General features: G+C 45.6%; 1 long non-coding RNA gene across 1 annotated transcript; it reads left to right on the top strand.

Moving 5' to 3' along the window:
- Positions 1-5,215: 5,215 nt before the first annotated feature.
- Positions 5,216-7,327, top strand: LOC125320552. Its single transcript, XR_007201177.1, has 3 exons — positions 5,216-5,421; positions 5,908-7,035; positions 7,133-7,327. It is a non-coding gene; the product is annotated as an uncharacterized LOC125320552 (long non-coding RNA).
- Positions 7,328-13,544: the final 6,217 nt, after the last annotated feature.

Below are 13,544 nucleotides of genomic sequence, written 5' to 3'. Positions count from 1 at the left end.
TTCAGGGTGGCTGTCAGACTACAGGGGTTGCTGGGACAGTCCCTTCAAAAGTAAGTTGCTGCTCCTAATTTAACTTCCTCTGTGCTTGGTTAAAACTCTTTCCACTATTGATGAGGGGGAAAATTTAGGAGCATGCAAACACCAGGAGTAATAATTGACCTCGGTACTTGCCAATGAATGCTCGTGAGATGCTGCATGCTGCAGAGCACACTGCTCCCTCCACACTGCCCGTCCAGTGCTGTGGCACCCCAGTCAGTCTGCCCTGCAGTCAGAGAGTCCCCCAGAGAGGGTGGTACACCCCAGGGTTCCCTATTCTAAGCTGATATCCTGAACTGGACAGGAGGAACAACTCACAAAAGTCACCAAAATGCAGTGAGTCACACACAGTGTCTGCCCACAGGTGATGGATCTTCCCCCTCCTGAACACCGTCAGGGATACAGTGTCACTCCGAGCAGAGACTGTGGCTGTGGAGTGCTGGGATGTCCCTCAGCTCAGCCCAGGGCACGGACCCAGGAATCGTGTGGGCTGCTGGCACAATGTGGGAGACACAGTGTGCCAATTCCCACCCCCAGCAGAGAAAGGTGGGTCCTATTTCTGGTGGGATCCTGGGTCCTGCAGAAGTCTCTCCACCTGAGTAGGAGTATGGCTGGCAGCGTTGAAGGGGAATCCTGCGTAAAGTCAAATCCACCTGGCTTACCCTGTGCCTAGCCTGGCCCTTATGTAAGGAAGGGCTCCCAGATCATTGAGTGCCACACCTCCAAAAACCCTAGGCACCGAGGGATGCTCCAAGTGGAATGAACCTGAAAAAAGTGTGTTATGGCTGTAGGAATAAGTGAGAATCAATCTAAGAAGTTAAAAAAAAAAAAAAGTGCATTGAATTGTGTATATATATTAAAAAGACTTTAGTACCTTCAGAATCCCTAGGAGATGTTAATTTTTTCTTTTTAAAAGGATAAATCATGTCGATCTCTGGGCCTTCTATAGCTCTGAAGAGAAAGGGATTGGCAACCCAATACAGCAAGGCTTCCAAATACCTGTAAATCCTACACAGGATCAAAGGATTAAAATAGTTTTCAGCTATTTCCTTCCCATATGGATTTCAAGATTTTCCTCATTTGTTGTTTTCTTTGGTATTGCAAATGAGATAGGAATCCAAATGATTGAATGCTGGATGTTAAGAACTCAGGATTTGCCTTCGAGCTGTGGGATTTGGGCTGTGACTGCTTCCCTGCTGTGGCTGTATGGTACCACAAAAGGGTGAAACAAAGCAGCTGGGGAGGACCAGGACCACCTGCCCTAACTCAAACCTGCATTTCCCAGCAGGAAAACCTGCATGGGCTCTGCTGCCAGTGCAGCAGGTGCTGCAGGCTCAGGCTGCAGGCTGCACTCTAAGGAAAAGCCTAAAACAAAGTGATGAAGCAAGAGCATAAATCACTGTCAAGAAGAGACAGCTGCAGTAAAACATCAGACTTTACCAGACTTTATGTGAAATTCCTTTGCTTCATCCTGCAGCAATTGATCTTTCTGAAATCCTAAACAAGGGAAGGAGATAACAGCCAGATGTGCTCTCCAGCAACATCCCTTTACCTGGCCTTGAGGGTGGTAGGGACACAAGTGGGACAAGAGGTGCAGGACTGCACCGGTGATGCCCTCCCAGCATCAGCTTGCCCAGTGGTTCTTTCAGGCAACCAGGGACCAGGCTGCAGTATACCCCTTCCCCAGGGATTCCTCTTCCTCTGGTTGCCACCACTCCTTGGTGGGTGACCAAACCACCAGTGTGGTGATCTGTTTACCCACTGCTTTTCTGATGCCATGTTCCCTACCCAGCTCTCCCCTGCCCTCAGTCCTGGCCACTCCCTTGGGTTCTCCCTATTGGTTCCTGTACCCCAACCCTGCCCATGGACCGCCCCTGAGCCCCTGACAAAACCTCCCTGTGACTGGATTAGGAGGTCTCTCTGCCTCTGGGGTTCGCTGGGAGAAGATGTGATTGAAGTCCTCTCAAATCCTCATGGAGAGACCCTTCTCGCCTCCTTTGCCATCACTGGTAGTGCTGCTAGCTGCCGGAGCAAGAACCGCGGGGCCGTCCAAAATGGACTGCAGGAGTGCGATAATGGTCGCACTGCCCTAAGCATCCTCATTGAGCTCTCAGGAAAGCTGCAGCTTGCTAAACTAAACCTGAAGACTACAACACACCAGCTTCTTTCTCTGGTACTGATGGTTGAGGTTAGTGCTGAAGACATGCCACAGCTTCAATCCAAAATTTCCCTGACTTAAGAAAACCATTTGCATAGAAAGTGACCTGGATGCCCCTTGGAAGAAAGGGACAGTGTGACCAGGGACATGATGTGAGCACTGTGTGTAGAAATATTCCAAACAAATAGAGTGAGCACTCCTCTGGTTGCCGCTCTATTGAAGGATTGTTCTCTAGTGGATTTTACTTGTGGTAACTTCCAAAAGGATTGATGGTGCAGGCGCTTAGCCAGGGTGCTACTGCTGAGCCATGCCCGGGAACCCCTGGCTCCAGAGGGGGCGGCAGGACTCTTCTTTTAGCAGACAGGATGAACAAACTTCCACATGATGACTGCAGCTTGCTAGAGGCCAAGGAACACAGGGCTTCCTGGCCCCCGTGTCTTCATCCTGAGCCCTGCTGCTGGCCAGCAGGCCAAGTTGGCCATGGCTGGGGCATGTGAAGCTGCATGAAGTCCTATCAAATGCAGACTGAAAGTGTCCAGGACAAAGGCACTAAGTAGGAAGGAAATTGCTGACAAGATTAATTGGCAACAGATTAATTACTGGTGTTGTGTTCATCCATGCTTCCTCTTCAAAGGGGAAATAACTCCTATGCTCTCCCTGCAGACACTGCTTCTGTATAGCTAGTGCTGCTGTGTTACCCTCCTTGAGTAGCTTGTGTTTTTTCAAAAATTCAGAAGATGTCTTGAGGATCGCAGTGCTTGTGTTCCCTGTTACTCTGTGAAACAGTTGTAAGACTTTTCTCTGTCTCAAAAATTCAGCCTCTGTTCCTTGCTAAGCAAGCAAAATACTCAGTGTTCTTGCTCCCCATGGGAATGAGTATTTTGTAGTACTGTATAAGCACTATAAAGCCAAGATAAAGCAGATTTCAATGATTATTAACAAGCCATTATTCTTCTCTCCAAACGATACAAAATCTGACAAACTGAGCTGCACAAGTATTAAATCCTAGATTTTAAACAAACAATAGATAAATCTATTAATTGCAACAGTTCTGACTTGACTAGCCAGCAAAAAATCGGAACTAAAACCCTTTTAAGCTTCCCTTTTCCTCACTGGGCTCTCTTGGGTGTTGCTTGATGTGGCTTTGGGGAAAGTGAATTCTTAGCCCTTGCACAGTGAGGCTGGACTGATCACTGGAAGTTGCATTTTTGTTGGATTTGATTTGGCTGGACAGATGCTAACCTTGCAATGGAAGGAAACTAGGCAGAGATAAAGGAAAAGAGCCAAGCTGAGGAAGCTGGTGTGAGTTCAGACTATTTAAAGAACTTCTGGCATGGAGGCTTTGAAATGACAAAAGAGCATCTTAAAAGGAATCCCTGTTGCTAAGCAACATGAATTGTTGTATACAGAGCTGCAGGAAGAGAAGAGAGAAACCTCTGCTGCTTTCAAGGAAGAAATGCTGGTGAGGAGCCATAGCTGTATCCAAAGTGTTTTTAAAGTGTTCCAGCCACATCCTGTCTGTGAGAAGGTTTCCATGACCCTTCAGTACAGAGTGGCCACTGGTGAGACTGTGTGGCTCTCCTCCTCCACCTGCTGAAATGCAGGAGCATTGTGCCTCTGCTCAGGGTGAGTGAGAATAATGGGAGAAACCTGACACTGCAACAACAAGGCAAAAAAACCATAGGTCGTGCTCAGCCAGATGTTTTGGGAATGTGAAGTGATGTTTCAGCAGAGTTTTGAGTGCTTCAATTAATTTCTCAAGTTTCCCTCCATTTTCTCCCCCATTCACATTAACAAATTCTTATCTTTCACACTGATGGTCTTTGCCTGGTCATCATCCATCCAGCTGCCAGGTAACTACTGGTTATAGCATGTGATTTAACAATGTAAAATGCATGTTCCTTTCGGGAATATGTCAAAATAAATATATTTTGCCACAGCATGACGTTTTTTCCTTTGTCCTCTCCATGCTGCAGAGATAGGTCTCACAGTGGTCCTGCCTTTCTTGCCAAGTGTGAATCCTTGACGGATCTGATTTGCTGATGGGAGAACAAACCAACCTCTCTGTTAAAATTCAGGGTTTTGTCCTTTATGTGGCTCCTGGGAGCTGAGGCTGCAGTTGGGTGCTGCTAATGAGCTGTTTCTATTAGATGGTTTTGAAAGGGTAAATTCTTTTAACTCAGGCAGATGGGGGTATGGGAAGAGTGGTTCCATGTGTGCAGAGCTATTCAGTCATGTCCCCTCTGCCTACTGGCCTCAGCAGTAACCAATGACCTGGGGCCACAGGTCATTTCTCCCATCAGATACTCACTCCCGAAATCCTGTCTGCTCTAATGTCAGCTTTCATGTGGTTTTTTTTCGTATATACACCAAATACCTAGTCCCTGTTTCCAAAACTATGTGCAAGGAGAATTTCTTTAGGCTTGCTGAGTTTGTCAGATCCTGGTCTGCTCCTCAGCCCCCTGAAAAATCTCTGGATGGATGTCCTACTGTATTGTCAGGGGGTAACAGTATGCAGGCTGGTCATTAGTCTTTTGAAAGAGTTTCACTTGGCAACTCAGTCTTTGGCAAGGTTTTATTTCCATCAGAGAAAGCACATCAGAGCTTCACACTGCAGCTTGTCTGGGTGTTAGTTCTTTGCGTATTGCCATCCCTCCAAAATACCAATTTCATTCAAAGGAACGCCAGAAGCAAGCCAAAGCCTTCTCTTGGTTTTTTGCAATAACTTTTAAAGAAGGAGTGAAATTCTTGAGACACTGTACCCCAGCTCTCTGTGCTCTCCTGGGGTGGCTGGGAGCAGATGAAAAGCCAGGCCCATAGCAGGGAAGGCCTGGGATGGCTAATCTCCCTAGCTCAAAAGGAAGGGAGCAGTGGCTGGGCTCCCTCCTCCCACTGGCAATGACAATGAAGTCTTGCTGGGATGGTGTTGGCCGATAGTCAGCGCTTCCTCTGTCACTGGGGCCTGTTGCCCAGTCACTTGCTGTCAATTACAGGCTTTTTACTCTTGGTGTAGCAATTTTCCTTGCTCTAATTTAACTTGTTGCTTATTTTGCTGTCAACAGTTGAGGACAATTGACCCTTTCCCTCACCTAACATCATCTGCAGCATCTGAAGGCTGCCAGCACTGCAGCCCCCATCCCCTCTCCTGCATTGCTTCTCCGTCTGCTCAGAGCTGTCACCTCCTGCTTGTGGGGACAAAACCATGTTTAAAGAAATGTTCCCAGAAGGTGTGTGAATTGTAGTTTGTCATGCTGCAGTGCTGATCCGAGCTGCACTGCCTGGGGCAGACACGCGTCTCTGTCAGTCTGCACTGCACCATGGGATGTATATTTTTCTTAGTTCACAGAAGAGCGGGTCTTAAAGAAACACTAGGGATTGGGCACTGGCACTCCATGTTAATGAAAAAATAGTAACTTTCAGATGTTTTTTTTGTGTGATAAAAACAGCAGTGTCTTTCAATGTGCTGCTGTTTGTGACTAGTAAGCCTGTCTTGGACAGGGTTTGCCTGGTTTGATAAAATGACAAAATCTGGGTGTGGGCAATACGGCTGCACAAATGGACTGTTTTACACACAAGTGGAAATAACTCTAGAAGAGGACAGTGGGGTGAACAATAGCAGAGAGAAAAACTCCTATGATCTTGATAATTTGACAAAACTTGCCTCCCATATTATCCTCTTATTTAGTTTTACCTTTTTTCCTTGTCTCTTTCAGATACCTAAGCAGCCCAAGAAGCAATTGCTATTGCAGTAATCATACCCAGGATTGTGGAGTGAGCAGGACCTCAGGGAGCTAGAGTTTTCAACAGAGTTAGTTGGCTGCCTGCTGCTGGAGGAAATCTAGGCAGTTACTCGAGACACAACCATGACTTTGTGTAGATTTTCAGTTAACAGCATTTTCCATGGCCTTTCTTTTTGAGGTCCCATTTCTAAACTGCTGTCAGCCTGGACCTCATCACGGCCAGCTGTACAGGATTCCTGCAGTGCATGCTGCTGTGCCTGTCTGCAGCTCCAGCTCTCATGCCCATGTGCTGAATGGGCACTGTTTGCTGAGGCACTGTGGGACACCTTGAGCATGAGAAGACAATGAAGGATTACCTTTTCAGGGTAATCCATCTTCTTAGCTTTATTCAAGTGTTTGTGCACCTTGCAGGTGAGTGCAGTTTCACCTGAGGAGGTTGTTGTGTTTGTGTGAGGAGGTTGTTCTGTCTATGTTCAGCGATCTATGCTGGTGACTTGTTGATGTCTTCTGTAGTTTATGGGATGTTTGCTAGACCTCCTAGGCCTGAAAGATTTTGTCATCGCTTAGATGATTCTAAGTAGTGGTAACAGTGCAATACCAAAAGGACATATACTTCATGCTGAAATTCACTTCCTGTCCTTCAAGATATATATTAAACAGACTTTAAAAGGAAAGTTTTAAGTGAACTTTGTTATCTGAGGGTAAAACTCAGAGTCTGGATAAACAAGAGAATAAATCCAACAGTACATTAGGAAAGAGGGAGTAATTATTATTTTAAAATGTAACCTCATGAATTTCTTATCTAAACTGGAAATTCCTTAAAGACAGAAACGTGTTTGAGCTCTGCAGTACAGATGTTCCCTCCATTTTACAAGTACAAGCACAGGGGTACAGACAGAGGGAAACTAAATGACAGACATGAGAAAAAAAGTGCTGAGGTGCAGATTCAGCTGTAAATTAATCGATGGAAGCAGAGAGAGATGGGGGACAGGGAGTCCCTCTGGGAGATGGTCTGAAGTGGAGCTCTGGGTGACAGCGGCTGGAGCCACCACATAGCCCCAAACTTCCCCTGAGCTCTGAGCATGATCTTACAGCAACTGTGTAAGTATAACAGTTATATGTCAAAAATCCAATAAAATATGCCAGGTATGCTGGATTTGCAAATACTTTTTTTTTGTTTGTTTTTTCAAACCTACAGCTCGGGCTGAAATTCTGGGAGGAATGGGGCTAGGAAAACCCCTATGGATACCAAAGCCACTGCTGGCACACACGGCCAAGGAGCAAGTTGCCAACATTTTCCTACAGTTTTCTTCTACATCGTTTGCTCCCACTGCTGCTACTGATTTCCACGAGATGGAGCTATTCTAACGTGGATTTGACTTGGGAACACGTGTGCTACAGCATCTTTTTCTTTTTCTTTTTCTTTTTTTCTTTTTTTCTTTTTCTCTTTCTCTTTCTTTTTCTTTTTCTCTTTCTCTTTCTTTTTCTTTTTCTTTTTCTCTTTCTTTTTCTTTTTCTCTTTCTTTCTTTTTTTCTCTTTCTTTTTCTTTTTCTTTTTCTTTTCTTTTTTTCTTTTTCTTCTTTTTCTTTTTCTTTTTTCTTTTTCTTTTTCTTTTTCTTTTTCTTTTTCTTTTTCTTTTTCTTTTTCTTTTTCTTTTTCTTTTTCTTTTTCTTTTTCTTTTTTTCTTTTTCTTTTTCTTTTTCTTTTTTTTCCTTTCCCTTTTCCTTTCCCTTTTTCTTTTCTTTTTCCTTTTCTCCATAACAGTATTTCTGAAGTGGGTAGAATTTTAAGAAAAATCGTCATCCAAAAAAAGTAATTCCCAAAAGCAACATCTGGAGCTCAATGCACATTTTTTAGTGCATTGTGTCATCAAAATCACATCAAAATGTGTCATCATGCATAGTTTGTGTCATCAAAAGAGCTCTTGCAAAAATAGCTCCTGGGGGATGGAGGTAAATACAGAGCAGCTTTGCCCGACACTGGGGCAGCTGATGGGGTGTGCACCCACCTCACCTACTGGAGGCCATGGCCGAGGAAACTTCCATTGCTCCATCTCCTGAGCACATGCTGGGTGGCTCTTTGACACCCATCAGACTTTGCCTATGGCCCCAGTTTGCAAAGCTCAGCCTTCTGGGGCAGCAGACTGCCTTTGCTGAATCGTGATGACCCTCTCCTGTGACATTTCTTTCCTTTTTAATCAATTTTTAAAAATCTAGTTATGTCTGTTTCCATGTGCCATCTCCCACTGCAGCATCTGCTCATTCCCTTTCTGCTTTGTCCCTACCAGCCCCATTTCCCACCGAGTCACAATGCAGACAAAATTAATGTAAATGCTGTTGCTTTATAATATATGTCTGAAAACTTCAGGGCATGCCTGCCTTTTGATCAAGTCATGCCCACAGAGCCAAACTCCTCCTGCCCTTGTTGCTGGGGCGTACTTTGACACTGCAGCCCCTGTAAACAGCAGCAACTCAGGGAGAGGCATTTATCTGGGGCTTTTCAGTAGGAGCTGTCAAAATTAGGGCTAGGTTTATATGCAATGTTTGTAATGCTTGGAAGAAGGGTATCATGAGTGCCCCTTGCTTGCAGCTTGTGTTGCAAGTTGTTTAGGGCTGTGCTGGCACTGCTGTGAGAAGCTGGTGTTCTCTCTTGGCACACAGGAGGTAAGTGCTATCTCTGTGATGAGGTGTTGCTGGCAACCAGTGCCTGCCCTGAGTCCATGGCCACCCAGGGAGGCAGTGGCCCAAGCAAGTGCCCAGTGGTGGAGGCTGACTGGTCCCTTTGCCTGCCACAGCAGAGAGCAGCCCTGCTGCTTTTCAGCCACACGGGGTCTGAAATCATCACTGCTGTGGGTCTTAGCTAAGTGGAAACCACAGCAAGACAAATAAGGGCTAGCTATATAGGCAAGGGGCTGCCATTACCCGATCTGGTAACACTGCACCTGTCCAAATTCCCATGTAAAATATTAATTCACAAAGACTGGCACATAAATGTGTTTGACAATTGTTGGTTAGGCTTTTTTTTCCAGTATGTTTAACATCCATCCTTTCCTGCCCTCAAACCTGTGCTTTACAGTGGAGGGAGTTTTGGAGGAAATAGAAAAGGTTCTTGTGAGCTCCCAAGTGGAGGATTGTCCTCTTTGCAGGCACCCGTGGGGTAGACCAAAACCTTTGGTACACTCTTAGCACACAGGCACTTATCAAGCACTGTCTGTCTCTTGCTTTGCAAGACCAAAACAGAGACAGAATCAGCATAATTTCGATTTCCTTAATCTGATGACCAACTGGTGCAGCTGATAAGCATGTCTGGGAGGCCCCAGAGAGCAGGCAGCCTTCACCCATCCCCACTTCCAAGGAGCACCTTGCTGTGTGTCCTACAGATGAAGTTTGCTCCTCTTCCTCCCACTCTCCAGTCTCCAACATGAACGGCTTTGAAGTGATTTTGCTTGAGCCACTTCATTGCCACTATACCACTTGTCCTTTCACAGAGTCATCAGAGTCCTCTAATACCGGTTATTTAAACATAGCTGTAAAGGTATGATTTTCATAGAAGCGTGTGTCTGTTTGTGCATGCCTAGCTTGCAGTTCCTGCTCTCCACATGTGTGCCCTGACTGCCCTTGCTGGCCTGCCTGGCTCAGGCTTGCATGCACCCAGCTGGCTGTGTGGGTGCCCGGGCACGCCAGGAGCACATCCAAATACAAACGGGATTTGCCATCGGCCATGAAAACCTGCAGTGTGCAATTGCCTGTGGATGTTTGGGGCATAATTCTTGGGGATGACAAACTGTCCGTAGCTCCTTATGGATTGCACTGCTGTGCAAATTCCCTGAGACCCATTGGTCCAGATCCCAAAGCTCCTGAAGCTGTGCTCCTGGAAGATTCACCCAGATGGAGGGAGACAGCAAGGGGAGGGGCAGGCTGATGGCAGTGTGTGGGAGTGTGACACAGGCAACACTGCTTCCAGGAGTAAAAATTTGTGAGCTAAAGTACATTATTCTGCTTGCATGCAGGTCTCTGCTTTGGTCAGGTAGCCAAGCTAGAGGACAGCAGAGAGGAAACATCTTGCTTGCCAGCTCCCCTGCAGGCCCACCATCCAGAGTCAGGGAGAGCTGAAATCAACAAGTGAGGGGTGCCTGCCCATGGACACCAGCTGCTCTCAGAGCAATAAATGATTGTGTTTCTTCACCAGAAAGAAGATGAGGCATGTGATATCTCATGCCAACATTGGTGCCATGGGTATTTATTTCTCTTATGTGAGAAGAAAAAAAATGCCAGAAGAATCTAATAAATTACAGTATAAATGCTACTATTTGAAATATCTGTGTTAGAAATTACTTGAACTTTCATGAGTTTCACATGTCGGGTGTGGGTGATTTAGGCTAGTGATTATTTAAGACACAGGGTGTGATTGGACTTTTAGGATTTGGAAGGATTACACATGCTTGTCAAGTGGGTGTTTAATCTCTCTTCAATTATAACTTCAGTTTGTAAATGTTGAAGCTATAAATCATCACACCCTTGATCCATGGCATAGGACAAACCATGCTGATTTCCTCCCACCTCATCTTAGATTGACTGCTTTTCTCCAGTGCTCTTAATGCCCTCCAAATTATGACTTTTCCTTTTTTAGCCCACACTGCTGTGTGCACACACACATGCAGGCAGGCATGTGTTTCATAACAGGTTTTTGTGCTTGTGACTCAGAGCTGAACTATTAAACCATAACACATGGCTGACATCTGGAATTCCCTCAGACATTTTTGTCATTTGAATATTGGTAGCCATGGTTTGCTACTCTCCTCCAAAATGTAATTTTCTTTATTCTCAGCTCATAAGAACAGAGCTAGAAGATTTTACTGAGCCTGTTGGTGTCACTTGATCAATATATATAAAATATTTTGTCCAAGCCTGCTTTAAAGGCACATGTGTTCAGAGAATTTGGCAGAAAGATCTTACTAAAGAAAGCCTCTGCTTCATCTTTAGGTTTAAAATGATTGCATACCATGAGAATATTCAGAAAAATCACAGCAAGGCCTTGTTTTTGCACAGCAAGGGCCTGTGGCTGCTAAGAGTCACAAACAGTCACCTGCTAGCTAGCAAAATGGGGTAGGATTTGCAAATGGATTGGCTTGGTGCTTGAATATAATTATTTACATTAATTCCTCCAAATGAATGCCACTCATTTGGCTGGTTTTAGAGGAAGATTAAAATATGCTGGTATTTGCTGTAATGTGGATCAGTTTGTCTTACCTGTGTCTCACAGGGTGTTTTGTGCTATTCTCAGGGCTGTTTGCCATGAACTAGTATGGTCCTGCAGAGATTAGGATTTTGCATTCTTCTTTAAATATTGTGGGGTTGCCACTCAGAGTGCTATAATTAAGGACATGTTAAATTTTACATTGATACCAAGGATGTAATGAAAACTTCTGTCTATCTGCCACTGTGATAAGTGTCAAGCAAAAGGGGTGAGCTGGGGAAATTGTTCCCAGCTTTGACTCAGAAAATCATCTACTCCTATTTTTCAATCCAGCTCTACAAGCACATTTTTAAATTCGAGGATTGTCTGGTTTTTCACTGACATTGAGAAGGATGTAACAGTGCTTCACTGCTGCTTCAGGAAGAGAGGAGGAGCATTGTCAGAAGCCTATGCAGTCAGAGTAAGTATAGGATGCCTTCAAGGCACTTCCTTTGCCTGGTGAGCAGCTGCAAAAGAGGGGTTACTGCCAAAAGTTAAAGAAGGTGACCACGGAGGTTTCTGAGAGATGGTTTGTTGCAGAGGCTTTCTAATCTTTGGCTATTACAGCAAAAAGTGGCAGTGGTGGTGCAGCACTGTGATGCCTTTGAAGGCATGCATGTTGTAGCAGTGAATTAATGTCATTTGGTGCAGGTTTTTCGTGCGGTTCACTGTAAGGCCTCTCAGATTCAGCAGGGAAGGCTTCACCTGCAGCACTTGGTCTACCCCACAGAACTGACACGTATAGCTGGCTCTGGTGGTCCCTTGTGTGCTGTGTGCCTGAGCGGCCAGCTTTCCACGCATGTATTTTTTGAAAATCTTTTTTTAGCTGCTGTGTTTCAGACCTGGTCATGTTTGTTCTGTTCACTGTGGCTGAATAAAATTCTCATGTCAGTGGTTCAGAAAATAATTTGTGCTCTGGCTCAAACATTCAGGTCTCTGAGTGTTACTGCTTTTTAGTAATAACACCATGCCAAGGGAGTCTCGTTGTGACAGGCTGTGACCCTTAAACACATGGTGGCTGGAAGAGCATTCTTCCCAGGATCTTTTATCCTCACAGCTGCACTTCCCCACTGACTGGACAAGTGAGTACATTATTGTACTCACCTGTCATGATTAAAATGGAGTCCTTTGAACTCCTACAGAGTGGTTTCTTCATCAAAAGCCTCTGGTACTGATGCGGCCCTGAACTGTATGTATCCTTGCAACAAGGTTTTTCAGTGCACATGAATACATATGCACAGATTCACTAAAGATGAGTCATATTTGACCAGCCTGATTGCCTTCTACTATGAAACAACAACCTGGATGGATGAGGGGAGAGCAGTGGATATTGTCTACCCCGACTTCAGCCAAGGCTTTGGCAGTTTCTCTTACAACATCCTCATGGACAAACTCTGGGCTGTGGGCTGGATGAGTGGACAGTGAGGTGGATTGAGAACTGGCTGAATGACAGATCCCAGAGGGTCAAAATCAGTGGCACAGGGTCTGGTTGCAGGCCTGTCCCTAGTGGTGTCTCCCAAGGTTCAATGCTTAACCGTTCAACTTGTTCATCCATGACTTGCATGAAGGGGCAGATGCCTCCTCAGCAAATTCACCAAGGACACAGAGTTGGTAGGAATGGCCAACACCCTGACGTGCTTTGCAGCCCTTCAGAAGGACTTGACAGGTTAGAGAGATGGGAACCTGGAGAGCTGTGTCCAGTTCTGGGCTCCTCAGGACAAGAGAGACATGGAACTCCTGAAGCGGGTCCAGCAGAGGCTACAGATATTATGAGGGGTCTGGAGCATCTCTTATGAGGAAAGGCTGAGGGAGCTGGGCCTGTTCAGCTTCAAGAAGAGATGACTGAGAGGGGACCCCATCAGTATTTACAAGTATCTGAAGGGAAATTGCCAAAAGGATGGACCAGGCTCTTCTCGGTGGTGCTGAGCAATGGAACAAGAGGCAATGGTCAGAAACCAATGCACAGGAAGTTCCACCTGAACATGAGGAAGAACTTCTTCACTGTGCAGGTGACTGTGCCCGGGAACACACTGACCAGAGAGGTTGTAGATTCTCCCTCACTGGAAATATTCAAGAACTGCCTGGACCCAATCCTGTGTCACATTCTCTCAGATTATCCTGCTTGAGCAGGGAGGTTGGGCAAGATGTGGTCCCTTCCAACCTGACCCATTCTGTCATTCTATGTGTTAAAGTGACCCTGGTGGCTGTGCCCCTGACTTTAATGAAAGCAGAGGCGGCCCTTGGTAGGGGTGGCCATGGCCAGAGCAGTACCAGCCCATCTGCAGCCCGGAGCAGGCAAGACCACCCAGTCCACCTCCTTGAGCTGGAATGCAAATATAGCTGTATTTTAGCTGCTGACAGCTCTGCTAATGGA

This window comes from Corvus hawaiiensis, chromosome Z (genome assembly GCF_020740725.1).
Source record: "Corvus hawaiiensis isolate bCorHaw1 chromosome Z, bCorHaw1.pri.cur, whole genome shotgun sequence".
In the NCBI taxonomy this organism is placed as follows: Eukaryota; Metazoa; Chordata; class Aves; order Passeriformes; family Corvidae; genus Corvus; species Corvus hawaiiensis.
This window is presented reverse-complemented; position numbering and strand designations above follow the sequence as displayed.